The following is a 16,128-nucleotide window of genomic DNA, read 5'->3' on the forward strand; positions in this document are numbered from 1 at the left end:
TGGATCAGGCCAGGGAGGGTCCATCTAGTCCAGCCTCCTGTCCCCCGCATGGGCCAGCCAGTTCCTCTGGAGGTCCAGCAACAGGGCAGGGAGGCCGAGGACTTCTCCTGATTCTGCCTCCTGGCTCTGGGATCCAGAGACTGTCTTTGAACATGGAGGCTTCCTTTAGTTTAGCCGCGAGTAGCCACAAATCTCTCAAATCCCCTACTACAGGCAATAAGAACATAAGAAGAACAGGGAAGGGGAGTACTGTAAAACTGTGGGAATTTGGGGGCAGGGGGAGAGGAGGATGGGAGCCAATTCACAACCCCTTGGGCGGCCCGGCAGCTCAGCTGTCCTGCTGACGCCGCACATGAGCTGCTTTCCCATCAATAATTCAGATCCACCGACTGACTCCAGGTAGATGCAAACGGGGAAGGAGAAAGAGTCAGCCCTGCTTTGTGTGGAAGCAGCTCTGATGTTAGAAGGAGGTACCTCCACCCCACCCCCCTCCCCAGCCATGCCCACACTGTCTTGCCGGTTCTGGAGAGAAACGTGGGGAGGTGGAAGGCATTTTAGGGGCACAAGTGACTGGCCCCAGAGCCCAGGCCCTCCGTTAACACAGGCAGATGCCTCTGAGCACAGACGAGGGATGTGTTTTTAGTCTGCCAAGCAGAAAGCTAAGCATCGGTGGGCTGCGTTGCAGATCCCATGGCTCATGGGGTAGCCCTGGATTTCAAGTGCAAGGAACTGCTCCTTGTTTCTATGCAGCTTAAAACGGCTTGCACAATTTTTGCTGGTATGCGGCTGGACTAGTCTCATCAGCTCTCGGGAGCTAAAAACAGCCTTAAGAGAACTGGGGCTGGGCCCAAGGCCCCAAGTTGGCTTCATGGGGAGGAGTGGGGAATCGAAGCCTCCACACCACGCTGGCTCTCGAGGGTTTTCATATCCTGATTAACGCAAAAGTCATAAAATATGGTTTGTGCACTTTTCAACAAAGTGACATATATGGGGGGGGGGAATCTATGACACATGAAACAACCCTCATTTTTTAAAAAGGGGGAATACGGATAACCTGCTTTATAAAGTCTGTCAGGAAGAATATTTTGCAAGCTTAAAAAAAGAAACCCTACCTGAATCACAACTGAGTGATGGGGGGGGGGGCGTTTAGGGTAGTGTGGGAAGGAGAAAAGATTGCTCATTTGGAAGAGGGCATGCAATTCCTGACCATCCTTGGCAAGGAGTCAGAGGGAGAATCACATGGACCTCACCTGATCACCAGATGGGACTCTGTTCTGATTTGGAACAGGCCTCGTAACTTGGGGAAGCTGACAAGTATTCCTGAGCATGTGCAGAGGACCTTTCCCTCTCCATTTACAAGTAGCCACCCTCCCCGGCAATGGAGCTGTCGTTTTCCGAAATGGCGATACAACCTTGGAGTAGATTTAATTCTGGTGACCTGGAGGCAGGCCACGGCAAACCACCTGTCTCTCCTCTGGAACACCCTCTGGGGTCACCATACGTCAGCTGGGCTTTGCAGCCCACCAACGCCCCGTTCTCTGTTACGTCCCTTTCTATCAAAGCAGCGCACCAGAAGAAGAAGAAGAAGAAGAAGAAGAAGAAGAAGAAGAAGAAGAAGAAGAAGAAGAAGAAGAAGAAGAAGAAGAAGAAGAAGAAGAAGAAGAAGAAGAAGAAGAGCTGGTTCTTATATGCCGCTTTCCCCTACCTGAAGGAGGCTCAAAGCGGCTCAAAGGCACATTTGTAAAACCTTTGCCAGCATCCCTACCCCAAGACCTCAGGCCCAGGCCCAGGAGGAAGCTCTTCTCCAACTCTACCCACCTCGGTTCAGTTTTGGCCGTCAGGGGAAGAAGCCTTGCCCGCCATAGTTTGGAAAGAAAGTTCCCAGACTGGCCTGGCGTGGGACTGCTCCGGCGTACAGCTCAAGTCCCGAAATGCCAAGTAGTGCTGAAGAATGCATGCAGCCCCCCCGGACCTGGTGCGCATGGAGTTCTGGAGTGTCGGGATGCTGGCTGGACGGCCATCTCCCTCCCACACCGGCTTCCCTTGACTTTCAAGTCGGCTGCCGGCATGGCTGAGAGTCCCTGGTTGCTAGGGAAACAGCCTCGTTTCGGAGCCCTTTCAAGATGCCGGTGTCAACTCCGGCCTGGCTGGCCTCCCTGGCCGGCAGCCAGCTGCGCTTTGGCATGCACCGGGGAAACAAGTGGCGCGGGCAGAGAAAGGGCCCTGGCTTAAGTTGGCTCTTTTGGGCCTGCCTTTGGAGTCACAGGGAAGGAGTCCTTGGTGGTGTAAATGTTTTCCCCCAGAATAAAGGAACGTGGCTGCTTGCCTGGACCTTCACCCTGCAAAGCACGACGGGAGCAACAGGGGCTTGTCTCCCTTGCAATCCTTGCTCTACACAGCACAACAGTCAAGCTTAGCAAGATTTAAGAACATCAGAAGAGCCCTGCTGGACCAGATGGGTGGTCCGTCTAGCCCAGCCTCCTGTCTCAGACAGTGGCCAACCAGTCCCTTTGGAGGGCCAGCAACAGGGCAGAGAGGCCAGCGCCTTCCCCTGATAAGAACATCAGAAGAGCCCTGCTGGACCAGATGGGTCTAGCCCAGCCTCCTGTCTCAGACAGTGGCCAACCAGTTCCTTTGGAGGGCCAGCAACAGGGCACAGAGGCCAATGAGAAAATCAGATGAGCTCTGCTGGATCAGACCAATATTCCACCTAGCCCAGCATCCTGTCTCACCAGTTGCCAACCAGTTCCTCTGGAGGGCCATCAGCAGGGCATAGAGGCCAAGATGATCATAAGAATATCAGAAGAGCCCTGCTGGATCAGACTGGTGATCCACCTCACCCTGGGGCCAACCCATTCCTCTGGACGGTCAACAATGGGGCACAGAGGCAATGGGGCACAGAGGCCCATGATGTTGCCTCAGAGACTTCGTGCCTTTGAATGCGGCGGTAACTAATAGCCACGGAGAGACTGATCTTCCATGAATCTATCTAATCCCCTTTTAAAGTTGTTTGTTCATCTGACCTTCATTACATCTTCTGGCAGCAAATCCATCTGTGTATATTAGTATTTCCTTTTGTCTGTCCTGAACCTACTGCCCATTAGATTCATTGGAGGCCCTCAAGAGGGAGAACATTTTTTCATGGCCGTTCCTCTCCACCCTTTGCATAATTGAATAGACCACTATCATGTGTCCCCCCCCCTTTGTTGTATCTTCAGCCTTTCCTCCGAGGGAAGGTGCTCCAACTCCTGGATCAACTTGGTCGCCCTCCTCTGCATTGTTTCCAACTGTGCAAGTTGTGCCCTTGGAGATGCAGTGGCCAGAACTGGACACAGTATCCCCAATGAGGCCACATTACAGACCCACACAGAGGCATGACAATATCGGCCATTTTATTCCCAAAAATCCTTGACGTGGAGTTTGCCTTTCTCACCACTGCAGGGTCGAGAATTTCATTGAGCTCTTGGCTACGACCCTTAGATTTCCCCCCCTCTCCATCTCAGCACGTACAGACCCCATACTGGAACAATGCGCCACCCAAGCAGGGAAGGGGGCACAGTCATAGAGTGCAGCATCACCCACAATGTGCAAAGATCCTTCTCTGCTCCCGGACAAAGGAAAGGCGGAGAACCTGGAGGGCAAGGTCCGAAGGCACAGCACTGTAATGGTGAGACCCCAACCAGGTTATAGCAAGAAGGGCGGACCCAAGAGAATCGAGTCATCCTGCATTTGCTTGAGATATTGCCGATTGGTGGGAATGAACCGTGCGGGTGTTCAAGCCGAGCACAGGCAGTGCAGTCTGGTAGTTGCAGTGTCAGACTAGAATCTGGGAGGACTGAGTTCAAATCCTGCCTTGTGGAGCTTGTTATTGAGAGAGGATAAAACAGAGTGGGACAACCGTGTCTCCTGTTTGAAGCTCCTTGATGGGAGGGTGAGATAAAAACAGACTATGCAGGGAGGGTTTTATCTGAATTTGAGCTGTGTCTTCAGACCTGAACCTTTGCCAATTCTGGGTGCAGAGATTTGAGGATACAACTTGGCAAGGAGGCTGTGGGGAGGTGTGGACCCTCTGTGGGGCGTTTTACCATACAGCTCACCTTCCAGAGCAGCCAGGGAAATTGGAATGAATGTTTCAAAACAAATAAATAAACAAGCAATCCATGTAGTCTAGAGATCAGTTGTAATTCCAGAGAATCTCCAGCCCTCACCTAGGGGTTGGCAAACCTATCTCAATGGCATGCCAATGAATATGAACCAGGGTAGATTCTCTCCCAAAACTGCGTTTTTAAAAAGAAACAAACCCTAGCATCGCCACAGGCAAAGGAGACGTCGAATTCTTGAACATCCCAGAAACGTGCAGACAAATAAAATTGGCGCCACAGCTGAAAAGAACTGCAACAGCACAGCCATATCAGAAGAGCCCACAAAACCACACAACTCAACACAGATCCAGGCCACGATGAGAGCACCAGGCACAGAGGCTCAGAGGGCTGGTGCAGAGCCACAAAACATTGCCTGGGAGAGGCTCCCCCGGCCTTATGCCCTGTCGTCTCCACATCAACCTGAAAAGAGGGGAGGGGGCACCAATGGCACGACCGAGGCAGAGGCTTTTGGAAGCAGGACTGCAGCAGGACGGATCCTCCAGCGCAGAGGCCCAGGCAGGTCCACCCAAAGTCCAGCCCTACTGCTCTGTAGCTCACTAATTGCTCCTTACGAAATCACCTTTCTAGCTTCTTGCCTTGAAAGGCAGCCTGCTGGGAAACTGTCTATTCCTATTTCGTCCAAGAGACCCCAACACCCTTTATCTGCCCCCCCCCCCCCGCCCAGGGCTGTCCTCTCACAGCCAAACCGGTCGGCCCTGGTGAAAAGGAAGGCTGGAAATACCTTTTTGGTCCCTGGGGGTCATGTCTGGCTTTCTAGCTCCGGGAGGCTGCTCCTTCTGGGGAGGAACGCGGCTCTAACCGATGGTTAGAAGGAGAAGGCCAAGGAGTTTTGCAAGGGAAATTGGCACGGCAGGATATAATTAAGCCTGGTGGAATTTGGCTGGGGCAATCAAGCCGCCACCTCACGGGCGTGATGCTAGCGTGTCACTGGGCAGGCGATTCCAACAAGACAGCTCCTTGTACTGCAGCCTGGGATCCCAAAGCCCTTTCCCAGGGCGTGAGGGAGAGCCTGGGGTGGCAGCGCTTGTTTTGGGAAGAGCGGAAGAGCCACTCAGGGCTAAATCCAAGGGAAGACCTCCCCCTCCCCCATGGGCATGCTGTATGCCTAGCAGGCAAAGGCTCTCCCCCAGACCCCACAAGGACCAGAAGGCCTATCAAAGTCAGTCTGGTCTGTCGGGCCCAGCAATGCCCTGCCCCCCCAGGTTCCCAGGCAGAGGTCTTTTCACATGGCCTACCCCCTGGTCTTTTTTCAGTGGAGATGCGGGATTTGAACCTGGGACCCTCTGCATGCCCAGCAGAAGCCGTGAAGCTGCCTGATCCTGAACCAGAACCTGTCAGGGTCAGCCTTGTCTACTCTGGCCATGCCTCTCCAGGGCCTCAGGCTGAGGTCTTCCGCATCAGCTGCCGCTTGGTGCTTTTTGAAACGGGAGATGCTGGGAATTGAACCCGGGACTTCCTGTGTGCCGAGCAGAGGCTCCTCCACGGAGCCACGCCCCCTCCCCAAGTCCACGCTTGATGGTTCCACCGAGAAAGGAAAGCCCGGTCCGGCAGCCCTTACGGATCCCCAGGGAAACCCCAGCCGGCTTACCGTCTGTGACTGCCACTTCTAGCCGAGTTTTGTTCCTCGTGGTGTTAGGAGCCACTTCGCATCATCTCATCCTGACTGCTCGGGCTGCAGGGGAGAGAAAGAGCAAGTGCACCAGGTGAGTGGAGCACGTGGCCCGCGGGGACTCAGGTGCAAGCAGGTGAGTGCTGCTCCGAGTGCGGAAAAAGCCTCTGGGTGGCCTCCCGCGTGCGGCTCCCTGCCCTCGGCGCGGCTTCGCTCTGAAGCGTCACCGGGATAATGATGCCTGCTGCATTTTTGGAATGCTGCCTCATCTAATAGCTTCAAAGGGCTGGGGAGGTGCTGCGATTCGCGCTGACTTAGCCAGGTACGCTGTCCTCGTTCCCAGGACTCAGGCTGGGACACCGGGGCGTGCCAGAGGGGGAGCACCTGATCGGAAAGTGGGCAGGCGAAGAGTATGAGGCAGCAAACCCGTAACCAACCCTTTTCTTTATTGTTTTAAACTTTTAGCTGTCTTTGTAGGAAGCTGCCCGATACGGGAACAGATCCTTGGTCCCTCCGGTTTGTATTCTCTGCTCAGACTGTCCTCTGGAAGAACTCTTTCGCCTCCCCTCCTGCCTGGCCCTTCCAACTGGAGATTCCGGGGACTGGACCCGAGACCTTCTGCGTGCTTCTGCCACCCAGCCACGCTCCCTCTCCACTCCAGGCCTGGCTACTCAGAGTGTGTGTTTATGTCTTTTCGAGAAAACTCCTATCAAAACATTTTTGAGAGTGAGCTTAGGGCACCCGGTCTAATCTCTACTGTTTAAAAATTCTCAGCAATACGTTTGAATGGCTTGCTTGAGTGGAGCGGGGGGTTAAGTCTGGGGAGGGTGGAATTTGGGGAAACTATAGTATACCTAGAGTGGTTAACTCCAGACATGGACATTCTTGGGAGATTTGGGGACGGAACTGGGGTGAGGTATAATTTAAGGGAAAGAGGGAGTTCTGGGGGTATCCAATGCGAGGGAGTCCCTCTTCCAAAGCAGCCATTTGATCCAGGTGGAAGTCACCACGGAATAATAGAGTGGGAAGGGACCTCCAGGGTCATCTAGTCCAGCCCCCCTGCAGGAAACTCACAACTACCTGCCCACACACAGGGACCCCCAGTTCCATGCCCAGATGATGCCTCCCCACCCAAAAAAACCCAGAATCCCTGGCCAGTCTGGCCTGGAAGAAATCCTGACCCCAAATGGTGTCTCTTGACCCAAATGGTCCTGGATCAGCATTTCCCTTGGCCTGCAAGAAAGGGCCACAAGAGCCAAGCTCAGACACAATCTCTTCTGCCCACCCACTCACCATCTGTCTGGAGGTCAGTTGTACGTTCTAGACTGCCAGGCCCCACCTGGAGATTGGCAACCCCACTAATATGCCTATCATTACTAATGTGGTCAGCTAAAATCAGCTGTAAAGGGTTCTTCGTTCTTGTTTGTTTATTCTCGGATAGGATCCAACCAGAACGGTTTCTAGATTTGCCCCATTTTCAAATGGAAATTTTCCTCCATGGTTGTCCTCTGAATGTAAATGTCATGAATATCCAAATTATGAAATTCAACCTCTATTGAATAATATAGCATATATATCGGCCTTTGGCTCTTCGATATGGGGGTGCTAATAGTACCACCTGCTCCCCAGGTGGTGGCTGAAGATCACCCAGAATTCCAGCCGATCTCCAGACACACAGAGATAATTTACGCATTATTTATTTTGTTAAACCATTTATTCCTCCTGGAGAATATGGCTGCTTTGGAAGGTCGTTGCCCCCCCTAACCCCCCCCCTCAAACATCCAGCTCTTTCCAAACTTGGAGTTGGCAACTAATTCCAGCTCCCCCTCCCACCCTGGAGGTTGGCAGCCCTAGCCCATGCACCGGCTCTAGCCTTTCTGCTTTGCTCTCTCCCGATGGTTCTTCAGATAATGGGCACTTTGTTCCCTGCCTTGAACTCGCCTCCCCCCCCCCCCCACATACCTGTTTTTCAACACGCTTTCCCCAGTGACATCCCTAGAAGACAGACCAGCTTCTCTGAGAGAGTCCAGGGCCTATTTTCAAACGTGGCCTCTGGCAATTCTACCTCTCCTTGGTGATGTACACAAAAACAAGAAACACATCCAGTCCCGCCTCCCCCCCCCCCCCCCCCCGGCTTGCTAAGGTCATCAGAATGCAAGAAAACACGGCCAAATTCAGCACCACGATGGAGCTGACAAATGCCGGCCAAGAGTTGCCAGCTCCATGCTGGGAAATATTTGGAGATTCTGGGCTGGTGGACTTTGGGGAAGGCAAGGGGGTTCGGCAGATGCTGTATTTAATTTATTTATCGCATGGTGTTGGTGTGTGTAGCGGAGACAGGAGATCCTATGACTGCAGGATCATCTAGCAGCCAGGCAAAAGGCTGTCAGGGGGGGGGGGGTTGCCATTGCCATTGCCTGCCTCGTGACCCTTGTGTTCCTCGGAGGTCTACCCATCCAAATATTAACCAAGACTGACTCTTCAAACAAGAAGGGTTGTGCCTGGGCCATCTTGTTCAGCAGAGGCACAATGCTACAGAGTCCGCTTTGCCAAGCTGCTGGTTCCTCCAGGGGAACTGAGCTCTGCCATCTGGACATGAATTATTATTCCAGGGGGATTCACGGCCCCACCTGGAGGCTGGCAACCCTGTCTCCTGCACCCACCCCTCTGACATGCGAGGCCGAACAGAACTTCCTACGGAAGCTTTTGCAATATTCAGGCATTGCTAAGGAAGGGAAGATCTAATTGGACAGGCACCATGGCTGATAATCCAAGAGCTGAGATACTTGAAGATTTTTTGGGGAGCAGAAGCCTGAGGAGGGCAGAGCTTCAGGAGGGAGGGAGAATTCCAAAAGGTAGAATGCCCTAGTGTCCACCCTTCAAAGGGGCCATTTTATTTATTTATTACATTTGTATACCACTGATCTCTGTCACCTGGAGATCTCATCTTATCACCTCAAAAGATCTTCAGCTGAAGTCAGGAAGCTAGCCCTACTAAGCATTTTCAGTGCCCAGAAAAATGAAAACCTCCCTTCTGCTGTGTTCCGAGCAACTAACATGGGCGAAAGAGTCAGAAAATAACAATTGAGAGCCAGTAACTGGTTGAACATTTATACCCCACCTTTCTCCACAACAGGAGCCCCGAGTGGCTCGCAATATACTCTCTGTCTCCATGTTGTCCTCACAACAGCCCTGCGAGGCAGGTGAGCCTGAGAGAGTGACTGACTCAAAGCCACCTGGCCAGCTACCATGGCAGAGTGGTGATTTGAACCTGGATCTCCTGAATCCTAGCCCAACCCTCTAACCCAGGGGTAGTCAAACTGTGGCCCTCCAGATGTCTATGGACTACAATTCCCATGAGCCCCTGCCAGCAGCCCTGTCATGCGGTTCAGCCAGACCGTTTGCTTCTGACCTTAGCTCAACCGCGAGTACGGAGGGAGAGAACGCATGCCAGAAACACAGCCCATTCCTTAGCGACAGTCCCCTGTGATTAGCCACCCCAGCAGCGATGGTCAACAACCAAACAGGCCAGGAAGACAGACAACACTTGAAAAAAACCCAGCAAGACCTTTGCAATCTTCTGTGAAGCTATGACCTGACTTATCTGTTTCTTGGGCATTCTGTCTCCCCAGGAATTCGAGGGTTGCCAGCTCTGGGCTGGAAAATGCCTGGAGACTTTGGGGGTGGAGCTGGGAATGGGCAGGATTTCAGGTAGGGAGCAACCTCAGAGGAGTATTTATCTATTTATCTATTTATTTAGACCAGGGGTAGGCAGACTGTGGCCCTCCAGATGTCCATGGAATACAATTCCCATGAGCCCCTGCCAGCTGGCAGGGGCTCATGGGAATTGTAGTCCATGGACATCTGGAGGGCCATAGTTTGCCTACCCCTCCAAAGCAGGCATGTTCTCCAGAGGAACTGGAGATGAGCTATAATTTCAGTAGATCCCCTGGGGCTTCGCCCGGGGATTGGCATCCCTAAGGCATTCCGTAAGACCTGAATTTTGGAAAACTCCTACAAAGTCCGTCTAAGAGGTTTGTTCTAAGAAAACAAAACAATGTACAACACTCTTTACAACACTTACTAAGAGACGCCCTAGAATCTAAAAATGGTCATACGATACAACAGCCCTTCCCCCTCCGCACAAAGTTTCCCAAGCCCACAAATTTCCCCTCTCCCCTTTTCATAACTTCAAATTCTCCAGGGTCTCACAAAGCAGCCCCTTGTGTCTCTGTAGGGCTTTGTACACACCTGCGCATGGACGACAGGCCCGGAGTGGAGTGGATTGGCATAGAGGAGGTGATCCGGTTGTGCGGAAAGGCTCAGGTCTCTACCAGTGAGGTGCTTTTTCTGAAGGGGGGGGGGACAGGGAGAAGAGAGAGTGAGAGAAGAGGAAGAAGAAGAAGAGGAAGAAGAAGAAGAGGAAGAAGGAAAGAAAAACTAATTATTAAGAACAAGGCGGCACTAACCTATTTGCAAGTCTGAAAGGAGCGACTCCCCCAGTCCAGAACGAATCCGAAGGCTGGAACGGATCGCAGTGTAACCCAGGGCAGAAATTCACAGCTCAGGTTACCCGCTAGATAAATATAGCGTCTTATCTGACCTCACAGGATGGCTGGAGAATTCTCACATTCCAGCAACGAGGGAGACTTAAAGGGCCAGCCCGTGGGGGCCCAGGCCGAGAGTTCAAAAGAAGGGGGGGGCCTGCCCAGCAGCCGAACGGGAGAAGCTCTGGGGCAAGGAGCGAAAAGAACAGCCGAAATATGATCCCACTGGGGTCGCAGCTTATCTTGCCGTAAGGACTAGAACCCGTTTTTTTTTCAAAAATTAAAACAGAAATCCAAGCTCAAAGCATCATCCCCTATTGACACGTTGATCAGTTTTTGCCTTTTTAAAAAATGGATTTTAAGCAGGTCACGCAACAGCAGGAAAGCAAAATACGAGACCATTCTCCTTGTCTGTACGATCCCCACAACATATTTAGAAATATAATCATCACCATACCAGACACGAAGGTTGCGCACGGAGAGCGTGGAAAGCATGCGTGCACCACAGCCTTAGGCACCGATTCTATCTCTCTGCCTCAGTTTGTCGTCTGTAAAATGGGATTATTAGCCAGCTGCCTCCCTGTTGGCGCTACCATTAAGGAACAAGGAAAGTGTGTCACCCGCCCTGAACATCCAAGGCAAATATCCATGGCACGAAAATAAGATCTGCCTACTTAATCCTAGCCTTCCTCCCAGAATAGCGCACGGCAGCATATGTGGTTTCCCTGTGTCTAGTTTGTCCTCACAACAACCCTGCAAGGGTAGGTTGGGCTATGAGAAGAAGACTGACTCAGGGTCATTCAGTGAGGTTCATAAAAGAGGTGTGTTTAGAACTCAGGTCTCACAAATCTGAGATTAATACCTGAGCCATTATAGCTTTGTGGGTTGGGATGCAGCCAAGCATTCCAAGGGCAAACCGGACAGACAGAGGAGGACGTCCTTATGCCCCCCTCTGCACTCAGATTCCACCCCCCCACCACACACACAATAACCCCCTCCCTGTTCTTCAGGAACAGCATTTTGGGCTGTAGCTGGACTCAAGAAAGCCACCTGCCAACCTCCAGGTAAGCTGGGTTTTTTTACCATGTAGCCAACCTATTTCCCCTTCTAACCTCCAGGTAAGGCCTGATGTTCTCCTGGAATTATTTGATCTCCAGATGCAGAGATCAGTTCCTCTGGAGGAAAGAGTGGCTTTTGAGAGCAGACTCTATGGTATACTACAGGGTCGAGGGAAAACAAGTCTGAGACCCATATCACATCCCCACAGAGCCTTGTCACAAAGGTGGCACATGAGGTATTTTACGAATGTGGCACACCAGACATTTCCCCATCAGCTCCGGGTGAAGCTACTAGCACCCTATCTGGCACCGGGAGACCTAGCCACTGTGATCCATGCAGTGGTCACCTCCATGTTGGATCACAGTACCTAACTCTATGCAGGGCTACCCTTGGCCTTGACTAGAAATTACAGCTCAGATTCGACCTGCCCTCCAGCAGCTGCGTGGGCTACCAGTCAGGTTCAGGAGTTTGGTATTGACCTTCAAGGTCCTACTGCACACCTGAGAGACTGGTTCCTGGAGGGCTCTGTACTCTGCAAATACCCAAATGCTGGTCATTCCTGGCCCCACAGACAATTCACCTCCTTCACTTTGGTTCCCCCCTTGTTTTAGATCCTCCAGTCTGATTAGCCCAGTGGAAGGTATCTCATGAGGGGGCAGGGAAAAGGTTTTATCTGTACTGAGGCTCTGAGCCTCCTTCACAGGGATGAGCAGTATATAAATCCAATGAATAAATAAATTGGTCCTTCCCAAATGTCATCCTCCTCAACAGGGATTTCGCTAACTAGAATTAGCAACACAACAAAACAAAATCAGAGTCCAGTGGCACCTTTAAGACCAACAAAGATTTATTCAAGGTGTGAGCTTTGCTTGCACTCACGCCTTGAATAAATCTCTGTTGGCCTTAAAGGTGCCACTGGACTCTGGTTTTGTTTTGTTGTGCTGCTTCAGACCAACCTGGCCACCCACTTGAATCTAGAATTAGCAACCTCATACTAGAAGGGCAGAAATCCTCCCATCCACAGGCACAGATCCAACTCTGAGCATCTCTTTTTCTGCCCCACTCCTTTTCCGTCGTGGAATCTGCAATTTTGAAAAGGAGACTCCTTCGGAGAGCCCTTTTAAATTCCTCTGGCGCTTTTCGAGCCGGGATGGGGTGGAAGTTTCTTCCTGGAACTCCCTGAGCCAGGAGAACACCCAGGACGCACTATGAGCACATAGCAAGAATTGCTGGGGTGTTGGGATGGCTGAGCCAGTCGCTGCCCTCTGCATATATTCGGCAGTGACTCAGCCGGCCAGAAAGGGCGGGTACAAGGAAAATCCTGTGGCGAGGGCAAGCCCTCCCTTGCCTCCTTCTTATCATACAACAGCCAGCTCGCTTCAGATCTGATGGAGAAGAGGGCTCGGAAAAGTTAAGAGCAGGGGTAATCAAACTGTGGCCCTCCAGATGTCCATGGACTACAATTCCCATGAGCCCCTGCCAGCTGGCAGGGTCTCATGGGAATTGTAGTCCATGGACATCTGGAGGGCCGCAGTTTGACTACCCCTGGTTAAGAGAGGACGTGCATCAGGTTGCGGGGATCAAGAGAGAGACCTTATTCCCCCTGGAAGGGTAGAAGTCTCAAGGGATCCTGCGGGCAACAGAGGTACCAAAGAAGGTGCCTCTTCATCTGCTGGCACTCTGAAGACAAAGGACAGGAAACCGGATTAAAATGGCCTTTTAGTCTTCGGGGTCAAGGCCAGCCTGAACTCTCCCTAGATTCCCAGAAGCTAAAATGACTAAACTGAGGCTAGGAAAAGTTGCGGGCAGCAAGAAAAGAAGAAGACCCAACAGGAGACGGGTGGACTCCATCAGGGAAGCCACAGTGGCCCTCCGTTTGCAAGGACAGGACATTTGGGAGGACTTTAATTCCCAGGGTCACCGTAAATTGGGGGTGACTCAAGGGCACTTTACATACACAGTCTAGATCCCTGCGTATTTCCACTGTGGAACTCACTGCCGCAGGATGCAGCAGCTACAAGTTTAGCCGGCTTTGGGGTCTCCCTGCTCAGCTTCTGAGATCTGAGGAGATCCGGCCAGCCTCGGCTGTCCAGGGGGTCAAGCTCTCTTTGGACTAGGCCTGGCCAATCTAGAGGCATGACCTTGCCTGCCAGTTAGGGCTGCCAACCTTCAGGTGCTGGCTGGAGATCTCCCACTATTGCAACTGATCTCCAGATTCCCCTGGAGAAAATGGCTATTTTGGAAGTTGATCTCTATGGGATCCTGCCCTCCTCAGGCTCCACCCCCAAATATCCCGGCAACCTTAGGACCAATCAAAAGTGCTGGTGCTACAAAGCCCTCCCCAAGGCATTTGGAGCTGTGATGAAGGATGCCAACCTCCCGGCCGAGGGCTCCAGGTGTGTCTTTAAAAGCCACCTGGCTTGCAGAGGAACAAGGTGACCTCCCCGTTGCAGGCATAGCGGGCTCATGGGGGAAGGCTACAGGGCCATCCCAGCAGGCAGAACTCACCAGGTGGGGCCTGGAGATCTCCCAGCATGTTAACTCCTCTCCAGATTAAGCAGACCAGTTCCACTGGAGGGGGAGGCTGGGTGGAATCGGATACTCCATTGAAGTCTCTGCCCCCCCCCCAATCTTCTCAGACTTCATCCCCGTCTCCAGGAATTTTCAGACCGGGAGCTGGCAACCGATGCTGGCTAGAGGCCGGGACCTCTTTCCCGTGAAGAGGGGGGGGGGGCTTCCCCAGTCCCCTGGCCTCCACCCCCTCCCTCCCGACCGCCGCTCCCCCGCAAGAGTCGGGGAGGGAAGACGCGTGTCACGGCGGGAAGAGCGTGTGAATGCGAGCCGCGCCCGACCCGGCAATACCTACCCGGCCGCGAGAAAGCGGGCTCGGCTCCTCTCCACGCCGGGCGGCGGCGGCGGCGGCGGCAGCGGCTCTACCCCGGGGAAGGGCAGCGCCTCCCCGCGGTTAGGGGTGGGGATCGGGGCGCGCCCCGCACTCACCTGGCTCTCTCCGGGGGGAGGGGACCAGCCGAACCCGGCCGGCTCCATGGAGCCGCTTGGCCCGCCGGCCGCCCGCCGCTGATGTCACAATCCGGCCGCAGGTGACGCTCCGCCGCTCGGATCGGGGCGACGAAGGGCCAATCCGCACCGGACTGCGCGGGGGCAGAGGGCGCCCTGACTCCCGAGGAAGCTTGCGGAGAACTGCGGCCGCGAGTGCTCCAGCTGGATCGCAGCGGCAGCCGAGGAACAGGGACGCGCTTTGCACACGCCCAGAGGCAGCCGCAGCTGCTTCGCTTGCTCTGCTCTGGTGGCGAGGGGACTCCGAGGCCCTACAGTTGACCTGCGTGTTCACCTGGCTGTCCTGGCCTCAGCCACAGGCCTGGCGGAAGAGCTCTGTTTGGCAGATCCTGCTGAACTAGGGCTCCCTCAGGGGCTGCATCTCTGCTGGCCGGGATCCAACCCGGCTGCGGACAGGGCTGAAGAGGCCGGGGACCACCAGCATGGGGGGGGGGGTGTATATGGGGAGAGGCCCAGACAGCACAAGGCCTTGCAGGTTAGAACCAACACCTGGAACCTGCTCTGGAATTCAGCTGGCAGCCAATGCTCCTGCCACGGCGTCCTAGTGAGGACCTGCACAGCCGCGGGCGGCTCGCCAAAGATTAAAATGCGGCACACAATTCATAATGGAATGAATAATATAAATTTAAAATCCAGTTCAGCGTTAGTTAAAACAAACAGCAGCACCGGTGCCAGCAGGCTTTAGATGTCGTCTTCAGGCCTCGACTGAAGGCCTGGTGGAGGGAAGAGCTCCGTCTTGCAAGCCCTGCGGAAGTCCTTACGGTCCTGCAGGGCGCTGATCTTATTCCGCAGTTTTCCACCTGGCCGGGGCCAGGACCAAGAAGGCTCTAGTTGAGGCGAGTTTTATTTCCTTGGGTCCGGAGATTCTAAGTTTTGGGCACTAGACTGTAATGCTCCGGGGGGGGGGGGGATTGCTCGGAGGTGGCACCCCCAAGGGCAGAACAGGGGCAGAAGTTGCCCCTCCTCTAGAGAAAGTCACCACAAAAGTGAGCCAGCATAGTGCAGTGGTTAAAGTTAGGGACCATGTTCTGAGAAACCTGGGTTCGAATCCCAACTCTGTAGGGGAAACTTGCTGGGGGACCTTGGCCGAGGCATACTCCCTCAGCCTAGCCTACCTCACAGGATGGTTGTGAGGAAGAAAATGGGGAAGATAACGCTGTAATCTGCTTTGGGTCCCCATGGGGGATATAAATAAAAAAAATATTTTTTTAATGACCCTCCCCTCCCCCATTCCTTCACCCGATTCCTTCAGAGTAGACTGCTTACAATTGCACCGTGATTTCTTTGCACATCTGCTTGTCATTCAATGCACAGGAGCAAGGGCCAGGGAAAAAGGTGGAAACCCCACCAACCAGTGGAACACCAGCAGCCTTCTGATGCCCCTGGACCCCAGCCCATTCTAAGCACGCCAGCCTCCAGGTGGGGGCTGGGGACCCCCCCCCCCCGAATTATAGCTCCTCTCCAGACTACAGAGCTTGTTTCCCTTGGCAAACAAATGGAAGATGTTCTCTGTGGCCTGGAGCCTGACTGAGCCCCCCCTCCCCCCCAGCCCCCACCCTGGATCTGGCAACCCAGCCCCTCCGGGGAGGGGGGGGGTGCCGCTGAAGAAACCTGGCAACCGCGGCTGCTCCTGAGAATCCCCGGAAAGAAAAAGGCTCCATCCAGGCCAGCA

At 53.5% G+C, this 16,128-nt stretch overlaps 1 protein-coding gene across 1 annotated transcript in view; it reads right to left on the bottom strand.

Annotated features, from left to right (window-relative positions):
* The window catches only part of USP2 (ubiquitin specific peptidase 2), a 62,013-nt gene extending 47,629 nt beyond the window's left edge, over nt 1-14,384 (bottom strand). The window contains exons 1-4 of the mRNA XM_077305616.1: nt 14,245-14,384; nt 10,777-10,908; nt 10,024-10,122; nt 5,752-5,835 (exon numbers count right to left, since the gene is read on the bottom strand). The gene's annotated coding sequence lies outside the window, so the exon portion shown is untranslated. The remainder of the gene's footprint in view (nt 1-5,751; nt 5,836-10,023; nt 10,123-10,776; nt 10,909-14,244) is intronic.
* Between the last annotated feature and the right edge of the window lie 1,744 nt (nt 14,385-16,128).

The sequence above is a fragment of the Paroedura picta genome, chromosome 12 (genome assembly GCF_049243985.1).
Source record: "Paroedura picta isolate Pp20150507F chromosome 12, Ppicta_v3.0, whole genome shotgun sequence".
Classification (NCBI taxonomy): domain Eukaryota; kingdom Metazoa; phylum Chordata; class Lepidosauria; order Squamata; family Gekkonidae; genus Paroedura; species Paroedura picta.